This window comes from Rattus rattus, chromosome 1 (assembly GCF_011064425.1).
Source record: "Rattus rattus isolate New Zealand chromosome 1, Rrattus_CSIRO_v1, whole genome shotgun sequence".
Classification (NCBI taxonomy): Eukaryota; Metazoa; Chordata; class Mammalia; order Rodentia; family Muridae; genus Rattus; species Rattus rattus.
The window spans coordinates 265,045,606-265,068,791 of record NC_046154.1 but is presented as its reverse complement, the minus strand read 5'-3'; the positions used below and the strand labels follow the sequence as shown (position 1 = coordinate 265,068,791).

At 43.2% G+C, this 23,186-nt stretch overlaps 1 protein-coding gene across 1 annotated transcript in view; it reads right to left on the bottom strand.

The window, feature by feature from the left end:
• Nucleotides 1-9,759, bottom strand: part of Cntn1 (contactin 1) — a 291,050-nt gene extending 281,291 nt beyond the window's left edge. Inside the window, exon 1 of the mRNA XM_032885326.1 lies at nucleotides 9,601-9,759. The gene's annotated coding sequence lies outside the window, so the exon portion shown is untranslated. The remainder of the gene's footprint in view (nucleotides 1-9,600) is intronic.
• Nucleotides 9,760-23,186: the final 13,427 nt, after the last annotated feature.

The window sequence follows — 23,186 nt, the reverse complement described above, 5'->3', positions numbered from 1 at the left end:
AAAATGGCGTGTGAAGTCCAAAATTGAATCAACCCATTAGTCATTTAAAAATATTTTCAATTAAAATGTATTGCATCTGACATGTAAAAACATTGTACACTGGCATTTTCCGAGATAAAAATCTGTTATACTAAACAACTCAACGTTCAGGCTGAAATATTGCACTGTTTATAAGATCTTAGCAGGCACCCCGACAGCTGCAGATACAGATCTGCATTTCAGTTACCATGACAATTAAATGTGGTCAGATTACAAGCCTTAGGAGAGAATTACTGCTCATGTTTTTGTGGTAGTAGGAAGGAAAATTAGGTCAGAAAGGCATAAAATTCTGATGTTTGAGTCAAAATCGTAATAATAAATATTTAAACGGTACATTGTAAAGATCTAATTCATGTTTGGGAAACATCATCGTCTAAATCACCACACTGGAAGACCTTTTTGTTTATTAGCTCTCGATGAATAAAACATTTGCAAATTTACAATGATTTAATTCCTTGAGCCAGCGCAATGCATTTGTGTCACAGCCATAGATTGTGCGAACCACAACTCACAGAAAGGATTGGGCAGGGAACAAACAGGAGGATTAAAAACCAGAGCATCGCTCAAAGGATACAGAGACCTTGTCTCAAACAGGCAGAAAAGGTGAAGACGCTTGAGGTTGTCCTCAGACTCCCACATGCATGCCGTGGCGTGTTCATGCATGCACTGAGACAAGTGCACACACGCATCAAGCATTCACATAGCAAAGGTGTAGCATCCGGATGTATATGATCATGTTTGTATGTGCTCTTGATCGCCTCTCATCTGCTGATTTATGCAGTAGTGTGGTCCACGTTTGAAGCCCACCCTACTGGATCTGTAAGGTGCTGGGGTGCCATGTGTAACACATTTAAGATCATGATTTTCACCATGATATCCAATAAGTGGTTATTGTTAAGTGCTCAGTGGAGATCATACGGATGATACATTTGCAAACTTGATAGAAAATAATTATTATGTCCTGACACATTTACTTTCCAGACAGGATTTATTACTGCTCTAAGCGCCATCATTTGATAAATGAATTTCTTTTTCACTATTTTTAGTTCTCACTTCCCCCCAAAATTTGTTTTTTGATATGACTCCTATAAATCTTTAAGATGTATAGAATTTCATCACAAGCAAAACTAACAAGCTGAGTATTGAGTGTATCTGCCTAGGAATGTCTCCCAAATTTTATTTTAATAAATCAATTAAAAAGGTAAGAAAAAGATTATTGTACTTTTCACCAAAAATAGAAATAAATACACTCTGAAACAATTTACAAGTGCAGAATTGTGTGTGTGAGTGCATGTGTGTGCGTGTGTAGGTGTGTGTGTATGTGTGTGTGCATGTGTGTGTGTGAGTGCATGTGTGTGCATGTGTGTGTGTGTGTGCATGCATGTATTTCTGTATGTGCATTTTAAGCACGTGGTTAAATGAATGCAAAAGTTTAACATGTTTAGGATGAAAACTTAGTTTCTCCTGAAAAAAAAACTATAGAAAGTAGATATAGTTATTGATAAAATTTATTGATGAAATGAAGGACTATTGCACTGCTCAGAACTTTTGAGTGTCCTTAGCCTTATGGGCATTGGACCTTCTCTGACATAAGCCATATGCACACTGGGTCTGAGAACTACTAGTCCTTTTTTGTGTAACATCTGAATTTGGGCAGCTCACTTATTTCTCTGACTTCATCTATAAACACAGATAATCACACTGCATATTTTATTTTTGAGATTATAATATCATTACATAATTTCTCTTTACTTTACCCCTCTTTACTCTCTTCGTGCACTCCTTTTGCATTGTTTATTGTTACGTTCATATATGTATATACATGTACATTTCTAACTATAGCCTACTAATCGGTATAATGTCACACACACACACACACACACACACACACACACACACACACACACACACACTGTCAGGGCTGACTCTTGCTCTCAGCATTCCTTAGTTACCTGTAGTAACTTCATGTAGTGTTAAGGCCTTTTGATGTTAACTGTTCAAAGCCTTGTTAGGCTCTGACTATGTCATACACATAGACAGTATGCTTAGTAGACCAATGTAAAATATCAAAGATGACCATGAAAATTTAATTGAGCAGAGAAAATGATAATCACTTTTGACAACATTTCATGGCAGCCATTTGAATTTATATATCTGTAGTACCCATGTGTGCGCGAATGTCTCCTTTCTTATGAAACACGGGATTGTTTAACTTAGGGATCTAGCATTCTAGAGCTAGCATGTCATAGCCAAGGGTGTTCTCTACAAAAATCTTCATTAAAACATTTGATCTATCTTACAGAAACTACAAAATCAGGATATTAAATTTGAAATGTGAAAAACACCCATGGCTTGTAGTTTTTAATCTGTTGGGTTTTTTTCCAAGGCAGAGGTGAATACTTCGATGGGATCATGAAAACTAACTTAGACTTGTTCTTCTTTTCTTCCTGTCTTCAGAAATACAAAATATAAAACATATGTGAGGGCCTCCTGGGGCACAGGGAGGATTAGTGACAGTCTCTGTTCTTCAGGGCACATATGGTAGTTTTGTGGAGAACAACTGAACACAATACAATCCTAGGGTCTTGACTTTACAGATTGATTGAGATACTATTCATAGAGGCTAAAAACACAAGGCTGGAACTCTAATGGCAAGTCTAGAAATGGAAGAACCTAACTGGAAATATGAGGAGTTAGGCAGGTCACCTAAAAGATAGACAAAGAGATAAGTGACCAATGTCAGAGACTAACACATTGTGGGAAGGAGGAGACAGAATACATAAATAGCAGGAAATGAAGCCAGTGAGTAACCTGGGCATGGTCAGCGACTAGAGATAGGAGTGGCTAGAGACGGAAGCAATCTGACGGTCGAGAGATGAAGTTTAAAAATGTAATAAGGACCACTGGCAAATGACCTCAGGTGAAATGAAAAGGACCTTGGGAAATAAAAGGGCAGACCCCATTCAAATACCTTTAGCCTGGGGATGTCATTATGAAATTTTCTTTGGAAAGCCAGGTGGGGGTGTGAAGGGGAAAATGAGCTTGAGGTGAAGGAGACTGTGAGGAGAAGACCAGAGAGAGTGTCTCTGAACACTGAACACTCTTATTTAAAACACTGTCTTGGTTAGAATTTCTGTTGCTGAGAAGAGACACTATGACCACAGCAACTCTTATAAAGGAAAGCGTTCCATTGGGGAGTGATTTACAGTTCAGAGGTTTAGCCCATTAGCACCATGGTGGCACGCAGACAGACATAGTGTTGGAGAGGTAGGTGAAAGTTCAACATCCGGATCATCAGGCAGCAGGAAGAGAGTACCACACTGGGCCTGGCTTGAACATTTGAAACCTCAAACCCTGTTGCCAGTGACACATTTCTTCCAGCAAGGCCACATCTACTCCAACAAGGCCACACCTCCTAATAGTGCCGCTCCCTGTGAGCCTATGGGATCGATCCATTTTCATTCAAACCACCACATATTGAACGAAGTGTTAAAAAGATTAACTTACACCAGTCATACCTTGGTTACCTGAAAGGGGTTTGCTACCAAACTATGCATATTCCTTGATATGCCTAAGAGAACAGGTTAAGGACCAGGTAAACTGACATAAGGAACCTAAAATGACCAATCAGGAGCATTTGGAGAATAAAAGCAACAAAACAGTACGGAAAAGGTGTGACACACTCAGTCAGGTCTACACCATCAAGCACAGGGCTGAGCAATTATCCACCGAATTAGGGACCATCTGGATAATCCTAGCAGTAACAGATTTAGTGCTTGAGTCATTCAGATAATTGTGCAAACAATGTGCCCCGATCTGACTGAGTAACCTGGTCATTAATATCTTCTCTTGTAAGTTTTGCCCTGTGATATTTTTGGAATGGACAATGGAAGCTCAGAAAGAATTAAGGAGCCATCTACTTACTGGAAGAACCACAGGAAGAATAATGGGAAGGTAATAGACTGATATTATATGTGTCCCCAGGAATCACTTCACATGAGGATAGACATAAGATACACACAGGTTCAATCTTGCTTTAGTGGATGAAGGAAGCCAGTGTTGTCCATTCCTGACCTTTTCAGTTCTATTAGATGGCAGAAAGTAGTTCTCTGAGCTTTTACACGCTACAAAGTAGCAATGTGAATCAATCGATAAAGGACTATAAGCTTATAAATGCCTGGATGACAAATCATGTTTTTAGAAAGACACAGCCAGGCACAGCAGCTCCTATCTTCAATCCCAGCTCGAGATCCTAACATAACAGGATCTCCACAAATTCAGGGCCAACCTAAGACTATTGGTGAGTTCAAAGTCAGCCTGGGCACAAAGTGAGATGCGTTTCAAACTCCACTGCTTATGTTCCCCTCTCCTACCCTCCCCATGAATCCAAAAGCAGAAATCTGGGGAACGAAGAATTTTGCAAATGTCCTGTTTTATGAGGAACATATGAGTGCCCTGAGTCAATCCAGCTTTATAAATTGATTAACACAGATAACCAACAGGTAAGGCATTCTATAAAATCACCCCAGAGCACAGTAAATAATTCAGAAGAACTCTATACATAACTTTTACTATGAAATTGTCACTGTTAATAACCATAATGCTAAGTGTCCGTGACTCCAATGCATTGCCAAATTGGGATAGCCGTAGACAGAATATAAACATGACTGTTGGGAAGCTGTTTGTCAGTGTCCACTAAGAGGTTACAAATACGTGTTTTCACAAGCAACTCTTAATTTTTAGAAATAACCATAAATGCAAAACATGTGTACTTATGCTCAGTTCCTTCACTTAGGAAATCTAGAAGCACTGTAATGACAAGTATACACTTGGAAGCCATGCATACGTCCTTAATAAGAATGATCTGTGAAATGGATAAATACCCAGTGTCTGACGGGAAGGTAGAGTGGAGCTCAAAAGTCGATATTCACTGTCCCTGTACTTAAGAGTCAAGGGTAGAGATTGAAAATGTCTATGTACATCAACAGTCATAAGAAAAACATCCTGGTGTCATAGGCCTTGAATCTTAGCACTGGAGAGACAGGCAGACAGATCTCTGTGAGTTCAAGGCCAGCCTTCTCTACATGGTAAGCACATGAGCTTACCATAGTGAATGCCAGTCTAACCAAATAATCTGTCAAAAGAGAGATGAAAGAAAGAAAGAAAGAGAGAGAGGGGGGAAGGAAGAAAGGAAGAAAGGAAGGAAGGAAGGAAGAAGGAAAGAAAGTTAGTGATTCTGTATTTTCTTTTAATTAAATTGGTTTCCAATTTTACCTTAAGTTTAAGAACATAACTACGTATTTATATACTTTTGAATATAATTTTACACAATAGGATTTCGTTCGGCCATAGTGAGCATTGGGTCATCCTTCTGTTGCATGGCCAGTGTTACACAACTCAGTCCTTCTTAGAAGTTGAACCCAAATATGCCTTGCTGCCAACACAAAGTTTCGAAGTAAGGGAGACACCATAGCAAGAATCGAACATACATCACACTCAAGCAGTCTGTGGCATCATGGACTAAAGTTTCTGTGTTGGCAGACATGGTTTGATTGCCCACTGCACCAAACTTGATGTACAACAACAGGGGAATTTGCTATGGTGAATAGCAGAGAACACACATTAGAATTTAGAGTAAGAATGGATAAACTACTGAAAAGATGGTGGATACTTCTAGATGAAAGGAAGACTTAAAACATATTAATCACAAACAAAATCATATGGAAAGTTATGGCATCCATTACTAAAGGCCAGCTTAGGGCTGATGCCAATCAATGGGGATAGGCAAACAGTGATGTTCCATACTTATATTATAATTACAAATAATACTGTAAGAGTTATCAATGAATAAATAATTATGGTGGTCCACGTCCTGTCTGGAATGAGTCACATGCATGGTCTCAGGATAAACCAGGAAGGCTTCTGCAGTGTTGTTGTAGACCCCAATGGTAAGATCTACATATTCATTTGTCTGCATAATAAAGTCACCCTGCCCCCAACAGCCTTAACCAGGACAGTGACCCATGGCTATCAGAAACTTAATAGAAATGGAACTGCAGAGGAAAACTTGTCATTTGAGAGCTCGGGAAAGAGAGCCAAAGTAGGAAGGAGAGCGACAAAGGAAGCTTAGCAAAGTAAGGAAACCTGATAACAGATAACTGTGGCATCTACAACTGAAATCTGGGGGAAGAGGAGGAAAAACATGGAGAATGGCTGGCAGAGGGGAAGACCAGCAGACACTCTGGGAATAAGCAGAGAGCAAACACTGCTCCGGTCAAGCAGGGAGCTTCCCATTGACTCAGAGAGCATAGAATCTGGGATGTGATTCATTTTGTGTGTAGAAATGGTAGCACTTGACTGAAGACATCAAGGGAATAGACAAGTACATAGGAAGTAGAGGGGTCATGGTGGAGACTAGAGAAGAGAGAGATCTGAGGAAGGAGACAACAAACTTGGAGAGTGTCCCAAGGACCCGTGGTGACTCCATATTTGTCTCCTACTTGTAGAAATCTAATCTATCTTGTGTCTAACTCTCTGGTTGGCTGTGTGGAGCCCAAGAAAGAACATGTGGTATAAACAGAACCTAGTCATCACCTGTGTTAGACAACTGAGTCATTCTGGGGCAAGGATACGGAAACACCCTCACATTAGCCGTGAGTCATCATGGGCAGGATAATGGAGACAGTGTTTCCAAAAGTAGCTCTCCATTCTGCTCTCTAATGACAAATACCCGAGTCTCAAATCCTTGGCAACACTGATGTGAAGAATTTGCCACCATGATAGGTTTTCAGCATTTGTCTTTGAGCCTTCTTGGAACTTTCAGTGTGGTAATTATAAACAGCATAGGTCATCATGCCCTGGTTTCTTTGACTGGTTGTTTTTGTTTGTTTTGTTGTTATTGTTTGTTTGTTGGGGGGGTGGTTGGTACTGGGATAACACACTGACCAAAGCAAAGATCACTGCCTTCCTTTCTCTGCCTAGCTCAGCCACTTTCCTTTTATAGCCTAGGTGCCGCTGAGTGGGGATGGTGCTGCCCGCAGTGGGCATCAATTAGAAAGTCAGAAAATACCCGGTAAACAGGACAGGGTGCAGGGTGGTGATTTTTCAACTGGGGTTCCCTCTTTCTAGGTGATTCTAATTTTCTCAAGTTGGAAGAATTAGTAAAACTGTCTTTTTAGAAAGGCACTTCTTAGGGGTTGGGGATTTAGCTCAGTGGTAGAGCGCTTGCCTAGCAAACACAAGGCCCTGGGTTCGGTCCCCAGCTCCGAAAAAAAGAAAAAGAAAAAAAAAAAAAGAAAGAAAGAAAGACATTTCTTGGTCCAGCTAGATAATAAAGCAGGTGCATGCATAAGGTTAACCAGCATAAGACTAAGTGTGGTGGATGAGGTTCCCACATGTATTGTCTTCCGAGGAGATCCAAACTGTGGCTCTAAAAACGGCATATAATTGATAAATGTGGATCCTGTGTTATAATCAGTGGTATCCCTGCTTATTCATAGCCTACTGTGTTCCCACTCCCACATGCTCAGACTTTTAAGAAAGGCTTCCTGACAAACCTAGGCGGTAACTCAGTTCTTCTTTCCTGGGATTACCATGAGACTAAAACTCTAAGAGAACGGAACCCTCCCCAAATCAGATAATCAGGCAGTCCAGCTGACAAATTTAACACTGGTCCCTCTGATAATTTAGATGATCTAGGAGTTCAGAAATTAAATCTGAAACATGTAAAAAAAAACACATAATATTGCTGATACCAACACCATTTAAATTTATTACAGGGACTAATGATTATGGAAAACTGCCGAGTGTGAGGGTTGAAGAGCAGTGCACAGTAGGCTTTAGTAATAGTAGAGTTGAGAATTGTGACAGATTTTTAAGTCCACCATTTGTTCCTTCTGAATCTCAATTTTTGCAATTTATGACAACGGACGTTGGCAAAAAAAAATAAATATACAGGTATTTATAAAAAGAAAGTCCATGCAATACAAATAAATCTGAACTATCGCGTCAGCACAAATTTGTATAAGCCACAAGAGACGTATGTCCAAGGAATTGCATCAAAACTGTCTGAGATGGCCATAGCACTTCCACAGTCCTGCATCCTGAAGAGTGGGCGGATCCTTTCCAGACCTCAGAGAGTAGCTAGCTACAAGTTACCACACAGATGCATTTATTTCCAAATAACCAAGATACTCAAGCGTGTGCACAATATTGTGCACCAATGACTTAATAAAATATCGTAGATACGACATCTATTAGCCTGATGCCTGTTATACTTCAAGCTGCAATGGTCGATATGCACCGTGAATCCGAAAAAACGCGGGATAAGACCCAAGAATGCATTCAAAATAATCTTGGAATACATCCCTTTCTGCACGCTACAGAAACGTTATTCCAAATGTGGAGGGGGGGTGTTGTTACTCTGAGTTTTTCAGCCCTGGCTTTGCCCCTAATGAAAAATTTGATTCTATTTCACCCCTCCCACCCAGTGCTTGCAGATTGCTTGGGAAGGCCAAGGCAGCCTGCTCAGCAGCAAAGAAACCGGCTGGCTGCGCAGAAGCTATATATAGTTCCTCCACCTTGGAGATGTGCACACACAGGCACACTTACAGATGCCGATGCTGGATTTGGCATGGGGGGAAAAGGACAGCCAGAAACGGCTACACCTCTCACCACCTCTCACTTCTTGCTTTTTTCCCACCAGTCTTTTTTTTTTTTTTTTTTTTCAGGAATTTTCCCAGCAGGGTGTCTGATTTCCCTGCAATTCTTCTCCCCATTGCTACCAGCAGCAATCTGATTCCAGCAGGAACCGGCACTGGGCCAACACCCAGTGCCCAAATGCGGTCACCCAGGGAGGATGCTTTGGAGCCCATCCTGACACAGTCACTTGACTAGATGAAGTGGTAGTTCCCAGTAGGAAACAGCGAGGCCAGCGGGAAGCTGCCTTTCTGCCCTGCCCAGTCCGCAGCACCTTGTGGAGGAGGTACCCTGGCTTTTCCTCAGACTAGATTCATCAGAAAATGCCTGCCGAGATTCTTCCCAGCCACCAAGCCCTAAGGGAGCTGTTTTTTAGCTAGGGGAAGCGCACCCAAACCCCTGCTTTCCCCATGGCAAGCACCCTCAGCCAGCGCTGCGCTGGAGGGTACCCGGCAGGTGCGGGGGAGGGGAGCAGGCGGCGCCCGGCGTGCCGAGCAGTTGGGGAGCACACAGGACCTGCGGCTCCAGCAGCTTGGCACGTCTGTGCCCCCAGACCCCAGCCTCATCCACAGGGCAAACCCCAGGCCTGTCCCCGCAGACAGCCGCAGCGTCTATGAGGAAAGTTGCCCAGACGCATTGCCCCTTGGGGCCCCTCTCAGCAACCCTTCCCGGTGCATCACCCCGGCTCCTGCATCCAGACCACCACTACCCCCTCCATGCCATCTTCTGATTGGTGTCATAGGTGTCGCGGTGACAGCTACAGCGACCCTGGGAGCCGGGGTAACCAGGGCGGGGTAGGGGCTGGGTGGCCTCTGGGAAGCATGCCTTCCCTGCGCTCTGCAGAAGGGCGAGCCTGCCTCCTACCTGTTCCCCACTCCTGTCGCCGCCTCGCTGCCTGGGCCCTACAGCTTTCCCGCTCCCGCCGCAAACAGCTGGGAGCGCATCTCCCACCAGCGCCACTCCTCGCCAAGGCGGAGCCCACCCTAGCTACTTGACAGCAGAAGCCGGGGCCTCAGAGTGCAGTTATTGGGGCCGCGGGGAGAGGGAGGCGGGGACCGGAGGGAAACTTGCAACTTTGATTGGACAGAGGAGATGTCATTCTCAACTCTAGGGTTTCTGTGAACTGACTCTTTTAGCTTCTGAGCCCACCAGCGAAGAGTCCTTGTAGCCTGCGGTTAGAAACCCTTCTGCTTCTGGGTCAGAGGGCCTTTGAGGAGGGAAACTACCTGGAGGATCTGCCATTAAAGGTTCCAAGAGGGAGGGGGGATCTGACAAAGCCAGATCCCTAGAACTTTCCAAAAGAGACTCTCTGCTCCTGGAGATTTAACCAGAGACACCAGCTGAGGTAAATAAGAAAACAACAGGATGCACAATTAAGTGGAGAGAAATCACAGAAAAATCAGGAATGGAGATTTTGTTCCTTTGCAGTTGCCTACCATTGGCCACATATGTCATGAAAGATTTCCTTACAGCAAAAATTGCGGAAACCCTTTATTCCATTTAGCCGAATTTTGACTATATAGGGTCCTTTTATTTAAAATGGGGGAAATGCTGTAAAAGAAAAAAAAATAAACGTTCAGAATGAAGCGAACAGGCATTCGCCATGGGTATTTCCATGGGTGACAAGTGCTTGAAGCAATGGAACCATACTGACTGTGATAACCAGTGGCTTACACTCTCAAGTTCCGGGAAAATAGATAAAACAAGACAGCTAGGTGATTCCAAGCCTAATTTTTAAGAGGACAAAATGCCTTGGTGCTCGCGTGTCATCTCTGCTGTCTATCCGGGTGGAACCGGAAAGCTATACCCGGGGGACCCCTTAGTGAAAGACCAAGGAGACTGTAAATAAAATTGGAGTAGAAGGGGCGTTCCCTCGGGACCTAATGAGGAAAGCAGATACCCACTTCCTCCAAACAGCCTAATTTATCTCCACCTCGGTAACTTAGGCGTCTTAACGCACGCTGAATATGAGAGAATTTATGAGCATGGGTTGTTGAAAGCCTAGCCCCCTGGACCAAAGAGAAGCCCGATGCTATCTAAAGCTAAGTGCAGACTGTCAGTGCTCAGACTTTTAATGTTCTCAGATCCATCTTGCCATATTCTCTTCACAGCACTGAAAGACTCAGCCTTTACTGAAGAGGAAAGAGGGAGGGTGTAATTTACAAGGAACATTTGATACGGTCTGTGTGGCGGGGACCTTCTTGCAATTGCTACACAGTGTCAGCATCTCCTGATTTGTTCCCCCTCCACCCCTCACCTCTGATATAACCTGCCTGTTAGTTTTGTATCCTGATCCCTAGTACACACTCCAGTTTTCCCACTGAACTGCACTGAATTCCTGGATTACGGTGTGCTTGTCCTGTGCTGTCCATACTCTGTGTGAGCTGTAACAGAACTCAGCAGCAAGGAGATGCAGAACTTGGAACCGGAGCCCGGGCAGGACAAAATTAGCACACAGTGTAGCAGGGAATGTGTCTTCAATATCAGTATCTCTCGTTAGTATCTAAACTACCTGGGCTTTGTGCTGCCTTCCAAACACTCTCCTCTGGTAGGAGAGAAAGTTTAGAATGAAAAAGAGAGAAAAACACACTGAATATTCACGGTTACATGAGCATTGAAACAGTCAGTGAACAGAATGCTCAAAGTTCCACCCTGCCCTCTTCATAGTCCCTCATTCTTCCCTGAACAAGTATTAGTATTGTAGATAAATGGTTATGCGTGAGATAAAATAAACTGGCTTTCATGGAGGTTATTTCTTTCCAAGCATACAGTGCTGGCTGTATATTTCCTAATAAACATGTGTGTGCATACACACAAAGAATGATTAATCGCATTCCGATTATTTCTGTCTCATCAAGCTTATCCATTTCCAAATAAGATACTTTCCCCAGGTTTCGTAATGGCTCTCCTCAGAGAGCAAAATCTGGGCATCTGTTGGTGGCATACCTATGTTTCTATTTACACAGAAACACTGGCAACACCTGCTGTACTGCAGTTTGCTTTTTTTCCAAACCAATTTCCCATACTCTGGGATCTGTGCTGCTACAATTCCGAGCTCAAGTGTAATCCTAATCGATGGGCAACGGGACCAGATACTCGCACCCATGAGCATCTAGATACAAATAAAGCCCAGATCATAATACTAAACAATCATGAATTTTTTTTCTACCCCATAAATTTATCTGGTATAGGTCCTGTCCAGCTCCCCCCCCTCCTCCTCCCTGAATCATCTTCTTATTGATGGTTTTCAAAACAATTACACTGGTATATTCATTTCCCCATATTTATGAAGCACCTGAAAGCATCCATCCACTCACGTTAGAGATTAATCAGGACGCAGTTGATATCTAAGTGTGGGGTGTGCTTTGCAAGGTTGTGATCACAGCTAGTGAGTCTCAGACTGAGACATGAAGAAAGTCGATGAATAGCCAAATGGACGAGTTCCATTTCTAGGCTATTTTCCTCACTGGTGCAAGGCAGGTGTTGTTGGAACCCAGTCTGGATGGCCTCACCCTGCAACAAGGTGGATAGCCAGACATCTTGCCAAGTAGCGAAGGGCAGTTCTGCTTTCTCCATGGATAGATCTGAGTTCCTAAGCAGTCACAGAGTTCTGCCTTCCACTCCCTGGAGATGTCCTGGCTCAACGGCTCTTGGCTCTACTAAATCCCACTCCAAGCCTTTCCTTTCCTTTTTCTTTTTTAAATAATACACTGTCCCTCATCCTTCAAACATTCCCATCTCCTCCGACCACTTATTGAACCTCAGGGACTCAGTGACCATTAAGGAAACCACAACAGCGTTCGGCTTTCCCCAGAGTGTACTCTGCTCCTCTCTCCTCCGTTCCACCCACCATTTCCTCACTCTGAAGCTTCCCAAGGGAGTAATTCTCAGCGTAGCCTGGTGTGACAAAGAAGAGGAGAGTGGAGAAAGGTGTGCCCCCCCCCATCAAAATTCAAGGCTGCACTCAACACATCAGGATGGCAATAGACGTTCAGCCCGCTGCTTTGAAGAATCCTGCTAAACACAGCCTGCAGCGTCTCCCAGTCGGCAGCATCTCAAATCTCATCAGCCCACTGACCTAGCTTTCCAGAGGCAATTGGGAACTCAGACAAGGAGCTTCACCCAGCGGGAAGCACACAGCCCACACCCAGGAACAAACACATCCCCACATGCACACTCTCTGTGAGTATGTTATGCTGGGAGACAACACCATCAAATGGTTTTCTAATACTGAATATTGGAATTTCGATCAATGTGCTTCTTACCCAGGGCCACAGTTTTCCAGAGATTAAGTGTAAGGGCAGAATTCCTTTTGTTTCAGCAGTGATCCATATTTCCGCAAAAGGCAAGCTTTCAGAAACGCCACCTGCTTTTATTGCTAGAGTATTTTTATTATTAATAATAATCTATTATTTTTTTTACTATTGTCTCATATTTATAATAGAAATCAATGAGTAATGCAACCAAAGACCTGTTACTCTCTAGTCAAAGCCTGTATGTCCTCAAATGCCTTTTACCTCATAGATCTCATGGGGAAGGGCGTATGGGTAACTAAGTGTCAAGTTATGGCTTTATTCTCTTTTGTTCCCCAAGAGTTGGGGGTCAGACGCTATTAACCAACACTTACTCTCAGCTACAATTAACATTCTCTCTCTCTCTCTCTCTCTCTCTCTCTCTCTCTCTCTCTCTCTCTCTCAATTTAACTGCCATTTAGCCATTGCACATCCTGTTTTCAGAGTAGCTCTTCAAAATAATGGATACTTCTGCCACCTGTGGTAGATGTAGAGCTAAACATTAGGCCATTTGTCCCTGTTCAACATTGTGCTGCTAGCAGAGTACCTCCAAGTGAGTGGTTTATAAAGAGCAGTTATGGGTGCTGTAAAGCCCAAACCTTGTGTCTGGGGAAAGCTTTATGTGTCACCATCATAGCAAGATGGACGGCACAAAACCAGCAGGAAGGAGAATGTTGGACCAACTGAACTTTGACAGAGTCTACTTGCATAGTCGATCATCTTCTATCAATGATTCATACAATACTTGACAAGAGCATTTAAAGGATGAAAGCTTATTTTGGTTTGCAGTTTGGGGGTGCGATCGACAATGGTGAGGAAGTCATAGGGCAGGTAAGTCTTAAGGTACCTGGTCACATTGTACCATAGTGCAGAGGTAGAGGACTCTGCTTATTTGTTCAGACACAGTCCATAGAATATCATCACCTATATTTAGGACGGTCTTCCTATCCCAATTAATCAAGTCTAGATAAGCTCCCAGACGGGCCTTGAGATTTGTTTCCATAGCAATTCTAAACCTTATGGAGTTGACAATCAAATTTAAGCAAGCATCACATCACCGCAGCAATGACTAACGTGGTCCTACAGGATAGTATCAATCTACTCCTGGGGCTGTCCCCACACGTGATTGCCTTTAATGGTCTTTATTGACCCTTGTGCACTAGAGACTTGGGATTCCAATGCTGTGAACTTGGGGAGCACATTCAAGCCACAGATTTTGTTGCCTCTAGAGCAGTGGTTCTCAACCTTCCTAATGCTGCCACAGTTTAATACAGTTTCTCATGTAGTGGTGATCCCCCAACCTTAAAATTTTTTCATTGCTACTTCATAACTGTAATTTTGCTGCTGTTGTAATGTAAATATCTGATATGCAGGATATATGATATGTGACATCCCCAAAGGGGTTAGGACCCACAGGGTGGAGCATGGATGATAAAGGAATCATCGTGAACTTCAGTTTCCTGTGCCTTTGAGGGATGTGTTATACACTACTCATTCTTAAGGCTAGGCGTTAGGAATGCCGTTTCAATATCTTTACGAGGGTCATTTACCCACATAGCTAGTGTTGCTTCCCACGTGGTTCAAATTTATAATCCAGTTTCCACTGGAATCTTAATGATCTTGAGTCAATTTCCCCTCATTTCCCACGGTGTTTAGAAATTTTTATCATTCCATATATGACTTTGAACTTGCTATCTTTCTGCAATATATACTTAGTTTCTATATTACTGATGTCCAATTTGATCAATTATTTATTTTCTTTTGCTTAGTTTTGCTTTAATGTCCTTTATTCTGTCCTCTTGAAATAGAATACACCACTGGGACTTTGGTTTTTTTTTGAAAAAAATATTTCCCTAAATGAATGAAGTATTTTTGTTATTTTTAATTATGTGTATGTGCATGCATGCACATATGCTTTTGTGAATGCATGCATGTGTGTGTGCGAGTATATATGCGTGTGTGTGTATACATGTGTGTGCATGTGTGTGTGTCTCTGTGTGTGTGTGTGTGTTTGTGTGTGTGTGTGTGTGTTTACATCTCTGTGTGAGTATATGCACCCATGGGTAGAGCTCCCTGTGGCAGCCAGAGAAAGGTGTCTGTAGCCCGTGGACCTATAGCTACAGGTAGTTGCAGGCTGCCTGACCTAAGTGCTGAGAATTGAACCAGGGTCTGTCCTCTGGATGAGCAACAAGTGTTCTTATGCTCTGTGACATTACTCCAGCTCCTAACTACTGCTTTAATATATCTGCCAAGTTTAACATGTCTTTTTATACTCATAAAAGAAACCTTGTTTAGGGGTTATGGTTTCCAAGGGTTACGGTCCACGATGGGGGGGCAGAGGTAGCAGGAGGCCAGGGCTGGAACAGCAGCTGAGGGCTCACATCTGGAGCTGTAAGCAGGAGGCAGAGACGTGTGTTTTAATGTTCATTATTATTTGTTCAAATATTTTATAATGTCTGGTTTGGGCTTTTGGTGTGGACTAGTTTGGGTCTCTGCTGTTGTTTGTTATGTAGTACTAGAGACCAAAAGTGCATAGGAGACAAGTACCCTGTTTTTCTTCTTGGCTCTAAATATTTCACAAATGCTTGCTTACTATTTATGTTTTGCTTGAGAATTTTAATCCTTCTTGTCAGAAAGGTATCCTATAGATATTTCACATTATTTTGAATTCTTTAAAATTTTGACTAAAGCCAACATCTGCACTTTTCATATTTGCCCTCATAACTCTTAAGAATGTGGAGATTCATCTTCCTGTGAAAGAGGGCGTCTGTTGTTGGAGCACCTTGCTTATAGACCAAAAGTACATATACTGTAGAAGAAAGAAAGGCGTCCTGGGAATGGGAGAACAGGCAATAGCAGGCAGGGACTGAGGAGATATCTATTCACAGACAATGGTGAGGGTGAGGGTTCCATTGAAGCTTTCAGTCTTCAGGACAGAGCCTGAGGTGTTCCGAACAGTATGGCTGAACCTCAACCAATATCAACAGTGACAGCATCAAAAGTCACCATCAATAGAATTCCAGGCAATGACAGAAAAGCCCAGAATAGACATCCAGAGAAAGAGAGAAGGAGAGAGAGAGACAGAGAGAGAGAGACAGAGAGAGGAGGAGGAAGAGGAGGAGAGAGAGAAGGAGGAGGAGGAGGAGGAGGAGGAGGAGGAGAGGAGGAGAGAGGAGGAGAGAGAGAGAGAGAGAGAGAGAGAGAGAGAGAACCGTCCTTGAGTTCAAACAGATGAACTACATCCAGGAAGATCAGATGTGGCCAGGAGATTACAGCAGGCTGAAGAACAGAGGCCTCTGAATCCCCGGAAGCCGTGACTGCTGCCTTCTAATACACAGTCTACACAGGTGTGATTAATTTAAGGCTCTTGAGATGGAAGATTACCACGGATTATCCTGCCGGAGTGTCCGAAATGCAGGCACATGGATTCCAGTAAGAAGGAGGCAGAGCGGATTGAATGGCGTTGAACAGATGGTAATGTGAAGACGCAGCAGGAGATGTTGGAGGCACTGGCCATGAAGACTGCAGTGTACAGCCATCTGCCGGGGCGGGGGGGCAGCCACTGCTGGAGGAGGAAACAAGGAAGGGCAGCATCTTGGGGGTTTAGAGAGGACAGCCCTGCTCCCTCCTTAACTGTGGCCGGGCATTACAACTTAGACTGCTAATGTTCTAGAACCTTGTGAGAATAAATCGTAAATGTTTCAAAACATTTTGTTGCTTCAAAGGAGAAAATTATCATTTATTGTGGTATTGTACTAGTTAGAAGAGACTTAAGTAACTAATATCAGTGTTCAGCTGATTTCAGCTGCCTTGGGAAAGGAAGCGCCAAGTGTGGGTGTACAGGGGTGAAAAAGTTATCTGTCTGCTATTAGCATTCATTGGGAGCAAACACAGAACAGAACACAGAATGGGGCATCACCATACCCAGGGTATATTTTAAATAACTGGATTTAATTTCTCTGTACCACCTCCTCACCAACCTAAAACAAACGAACACAAAAGATTCTAACGAAACAGGGAAATGTGATCCGTACTTGAGGGAAAGTTCAGATACAATAGGTAGGGGTCTTTAAATGGTTCCCACAAGGGCCAAAAAAAAAAAAAAAAACCATAGACTCACGGAAGGCACTTTCTCCGGGAAATACTCCTCACAGGCATTTTCATCTGAGAGTCCGTTCCTTGGGTAATCCAATGCAATGCATCATGCTCAGGACCAAAAGCTAAGATGTATAATATTTGTTGAAGAGAGGCCTATGCAGATTTGAGAGCAGCTAGACCTTTCTAGACCTTTGCAACATTTCCCTGAGTTTTACGATGTGAGGCCTAATTGCTATTAGAGCCCAGTTTACTTCATCATCCTCTCCTACCTCCTCCTGAAGCAGAGTCCTTGCCTGCTGTCTCAGCCTCCGTTCCTATGGTGCAGAGACAGGATTAGTGTCTGCCTCATTGACATTGTGATTTCTCTTGCTCATGATTGGATTAGGTTTCTTTAAAGGAGACCAAGCCTATGGCCCCTTGCATACAGGTTCTTTCCTCGTGGTGCTATATACCAGGAACTCTTGGCAAATTAACCTGCCTGAACTGAAGCAGTTCAGCCTCCAATAAACACATTTAAAAAAGGGAGGGGGTGTCTTATAAAATACCCAGTCTCTGATATCTTGTCATAGTAACAAAAAAAAAAAAATGGACTTAGGGAAGAATTGTACAGATACATTATTACAGTTAAGAATTACATTTTACTGTACGTATACATGAAATGAGTTATTGGGAGATACATTGGTCTAGTTAGTGTTTCTATTGCTGTGATGAAACATCACGACCAAAAGCAGGCTGAGGTGGAAAGGGTTTATCTGGTTTACACTTCCGTATCGCTATTCACCATTGTAGGAAGTCCGGACAGGAATCCCAACAGGTAGAGAACATGGAAGTAGGAGCAGATGCAGAAGCCATTAGTGCTCTAACTGGTTTGTTCTTCCTGTCCTCCTTTGTCTGCTTCCTTACAGAACCCAGTACTGCCAGCCTAGGGATGGTAAAACCTGTCGTCTCCGACTCCGTCTCCGTCTCCGACTCCGTCTCCGTCCCGCAGAAAGGACGTTCTTCTCAAAGCAGTTTATTCAGGAACCTTTCTTTCTGCAGGCAAGCAGCAATCTCCTATCCCCAAGCACACTCCCTAATAAATAACCCGTAACCATGCCCCATCAGTCCAGTCTACGTAGTCTCAGTTCCTAGGCCCACGCCAAATGGCCTGATCTTGTGTCATCGTGCGCCTGCGCAGCTCTCAGGGTGGGCGTGGCTTACTTTTGGGTGTATGAGGAAGTCAGGTGCTAGTCATAAGACTTGGCAGCAGTCCCGGGCACCATCTTGGGACTGCTGCCACACCCGCTCCCCACAAAAACCTACAGTGTGCTGGACCCTCCCCATCAATCACTAATTATGGAGACATTTTTATTGTAATTGTTTTATTTATTTACATTCCAGTCATTGCCCCAAAACTCCCATTGCCCACTCCCACAGTCCCTCATCCCACTCTGGAGACATTTTCTTTCTTTTCTTTTCTTTTTTTTTTTTTTTTCATTAACTCGAGTGTTTCTTATTTACATTTCAGTGTTATTCCTTTCGGTTTCCGGGCCAACATCCCCTAGCCCCTCCCCTCCCTTCTTTATGGGTGTTCCCCTCCCATCCTCCCCCATTGCCGCCCTCCCCCAACAATCACGTTCACTGGGGTTCAGTCTTAGCAGGACCCAGGGCTTCCCCTTCCACTGGTGCTCTTACTAGGATATTCATTGCTACCTATGAGGTTGGAGCCCAGGGTCAGTCCATGTATAATCTTTAGGTAGTGGCTTAGTCCCTGGAAGCTCTGGTTGGTTGGCATTGTTGTTCATATGGGGTCTTGAGCCCCTTCAAGCTCTTCCAGTTCTTTCTCTGATTCCTTCAATGGGGGTCCTATTCTCAATTCAGTGGTTTGCTGCTGGCATTCGCCTCTGTATTTGCTGTATTCTGGCTGTGTCTCTCAAGAGCGATCTACATCCGGTTCCTGTCAGCCTGCACTTCTTTGCTTCATCCATCTTGTCTAATTGGGTGGCTGTATATGCATGGGCCACATGTGGGGCAGGCTCTGAATGGGTGTTCCTTCGAGACATTTTCTTAATTGAGGTCCCTCCTCTAAAATAACTCTAGTTCATACCGAGTTGACAGAAAACTATCCTGCGCGCACATACATGCTCTTTTTTAACACGAGGCTGTACTTAGTGAAGTTCTCATACATTTGTGAGAAACTGGCAGGCGATAGATGAAAGCCCTAAACCTCTTTGGTCTATGTAGGCACAAAGTATGTAGAGTTCAAGTCTCCGGACTGAATTCTTGCTAAAGGTTTCTCAAAGGACTAGAGTCAGAAATGCAACTTTCCTCTCACCATGCCTCTGCGGCTTTGGCGGTGACAGGAGGAATGTGCAGAACGAACGTCTCAGCACACGGGAAAGGGACAAAGCATGAACCGAGAAGAAATGGCAGGGCCTTCTGCCAGAGCTGAGCATTTGGCTGACATTCTGTCTTCAGGTGAGAAGCTGTTACTTAGTCTTCAGGTGACAAAAATCACTCCACTTCCTGAAAGATCTGCTATTTGGCAATTTGCTATCCGAAATTGGCTCTGTGCCTAGGCTCCGTTCTAGCTGGTAGCCTACCTCTTCCATGGTCATTGATGAGAGAGACAGGTTCTGTACTGCATGAAGCTGCCTAACAGGCCCTTTAATTTGACCAGAATGCTTCATTACTTCCTGAGTTACTACTTCTCTTTAAAACCTTATTATTTGCTCTAGGTTAAGTAAGTGGTTCTTGTCCTAGGAACGACTCCTCTGTTGAGTAGCATTTTTTAATATAATATGCAAAGATATGTGCTATAGAGTCAGGTTACTCAGGAAAAGACAAGTCACCACGGAGGTTCCTTTGGACCACAGACTTGAAAAATGGCAGTAGACGCTGAGGTAGGCTGTCTGTGCCACTGCCCCTGCGGAGTGATGCGCAGAAGAGGATAACAGGTAGCTGGGAAGTGCTAGGCCTCAGAGCTAGGATGATTCTGCTTCTCTGTGTTCTCCAACTCTGTGTCTCCTCCCATTTAAGTCCTTCCTTCCAAGCAGAACTTGCTAGAGCCGCATGTTCTGAGACATGGCCATAATCCCAACAGTCTGAGTGTCTGAGACAGGAGAATGAGATGTTTGGGGGCTAGTCTTAGCTGTGCAGTGAGACTGCCCAAGAAACTGGATGAATGAATAAAAGCTTAATAGTGAAATAAAGCCCTCTAAGGTTATCACGCAGCCGTGGGAATGTCTGGGGTTTATTATGCATGGTCAGACTCCTCCCCGTGTCACTCAACTTCTCAATCCATTCTTCAGTTTGCTTATATTTTCAGCCACAAGGCCCTTCATTCTGATTCCTGTAGTAAGCTTAGCTGCCATCTTTCTTTTAAAGTGCGTTATCTGCTTCTTCCCAATTGGATATTTATGGTACTTTAAAAATCCAATCTTTTAAAATAATTTCCCTTTATTTTTGAGGTTATTATATAACTCCATTATCTTTCCCTAAGTATAGTCTGTTCAGTGCATATAATGTATATATGTTTTCAGGGCTGTCCGTCTGGTTTTGGATAACTAGTTGGTGTGCTCATCCCTGGGGAAGCCTATTTTTCTCACTTAGAGCCTTCCTTAATTACTTTTAATTCTTTTGTAGGGCTGAGGCCTTCAAGTGTTTCTTCTATTGTCCTTGTTTAGCTCATGAGGAAGGGAAGGAAAGATTGTAAGGACCAGAGGATAGGGAGTTTGTTTTGGGATGGTCCCTCCTAGTAATGTGAGAAGCTACACCCATAAGGTCTCACCAACATGACTGCTCAAGCGTCATAGCAAATGACACAATCAGAGAAGCCCTCTGTGTCAGCTCTTGTTTTCTCTTCATGAAATTTTAAGATGACAAGTATAATGTTGGCTATCTATTTATTTACTTGTGTAGTTTTTATTTTCCTACAAGAATGTACAGGAAGACTCTTAGGGACAGGGACCTCGTATTTACTATTCTTGTTCCCTGTCTAAGATAGAGGGTGCAGCACACACTCCTTGTGTTGTGTGTTTCTCTTGTTACTTCGGCCTCAATGGAATGGTAGCAGAAACCCTGCACTTCTGCCTGGAGTCCCTTCAGAAATACCCAGCAAGAATTCAGAGTCCCCAACTTTATTTTCTTCATATTCTCTGCATAGGTAGACTTGTAATTTTTTAGGGCTTTTATCTGAAACCTGCTAAATTTCTCATAAGTGTACAAGAATGTCAATAAAAAACAATATTAAGAGAGTATCTCAGTTTAGATACATACAGTGAATAAATATCACCAATTGCAAAATCTCCAGAGGAAGAAACAACAGACTTGAGAAAACTGAAGAGAAAATTTTAAGAAAAAGATAAACTGTCTCACAAAACATAGTTACATGATAAGAGGTGCAAGTGAAAAATTTTCAAGTGTCATTAAATGAAGACAACACAAATAAGCCCAGGGGAATGAGCTGGTGGAGTTAATAAAGTAAAGAGAGAGACCCCAGACAGAACAGAAAAGGAAGGAAGTCCAACACGGAGCCGGAGCACCAGAGCACAAAACAAACCCTAATGATATTTGAAGCTCTAATCTGACAAATATCACAGAGGAAAACCTTAATCTAAAGTCTGATGGGGATGGGAGCATGACTCTGTGTTTGCTAAGCATTCAGGAAAGAAAAAAAAGAAAGATGAGAAAACAAAGCAAAGAAGAGAAAAGAAAAAAGCCAGGAAGGGCTGATGCCTACCTATTAACTCAATGCTTGGTGGAATGCAGGTTCAGGGAAGCATGGAGACAGGGAGACAGGAGGATTGCTTGCTAGTTCCAGGTTCAGTAAAAGATTCAAGGGACTAAGAAACACCACATTTACACATACACTGAGAGAGGGAGAGAGAGAGAGAGAGGGGGAGACAGACAGACAGAGACAGAGACAGACAGAGACAGACAGAGATAGACAGAGACAGACAGAGACAGACAGAGAGACAGACAGAGAGACAGAAAGACAGTAGTACTCATTGCGTGGTTGGTAAAGTTGAGCCTCCAAATAATTATTGGACATAATAATTTAATGACATATACAAACCGCCAGGCTGCTCAGATAAGGCATAACTTGGAGGGGTAGGGCTGTAGCATTCGCCTGTCACACGACCTGAGTTCAGTTACCCAGGATTGGAACTAAAACATAAAATGCTAAAGCTATCAGGCTGATATCAGTGTTATGAGGTAGTGTAAAGAAAACACTGGACATAGTGGTGCATACCTTTAATAACAGCACTCTAGAGGCAGAGGCAGGCAGATCTCTGAGTTCAAGACCCGCCTGATCTACATCATGAGTTCCAGGGCAGCCAGGGCTACACAGAAAAAGCTTGTCAGAGAAAAACGAAAACAAACAAAACAAAACAAAACCAAACAGAAAAACAAAAGAAAAGAAAAATAAAGCAACAATATAGTTGTATCTTTAATAATCAGGCTAGGAAGCTCAGTTGATAAAAAGCTTGCTGTGCCAATATAAAAATAAGAATTCAATCCACAGAACCAATATTTTTTAAAAAATGAAAAACTCAAATATGTTGATGTGTGCCTGTAACAGCACAGGGGAGGCAAATACAGGTAGGTCCCTGGTGGGGCTAAGTGCTGGGGCGCTTGCCAGACAATTAGCCAACCCTCCTTGTCAGTGAGCCCCAGGCTAGCCCTATGTCACTAGCAGAACAAGGCAGATGACTCCTAAGGAAGAACACCTGAGAGTATCCTTGGGCTAGCACATGTGCATGAATTCACATGCAAGTGCACTCCCAGACACATGTACCCGCATATATATGAACATATATACGTATATATGCTCATGTATGAACATGAGTAAACATGATCAAACACATACAAAAAAAATTCTACAGTCAGGGGTACTTTGACCCAAGCACCTTACCTACATGCAGGCAATACATCCTTCAAGTACAGAGGCTGCGAAGCTGGAGAACTTCAAAAGAGAAGTTATTCCAGGCATTTTCTCCCCTAGAACTGTGCAAACCAAACACATCTGGAGAACTTTGTATAAAAGGATCGGAGATACCTGAGGCTTTCTAGCCATAG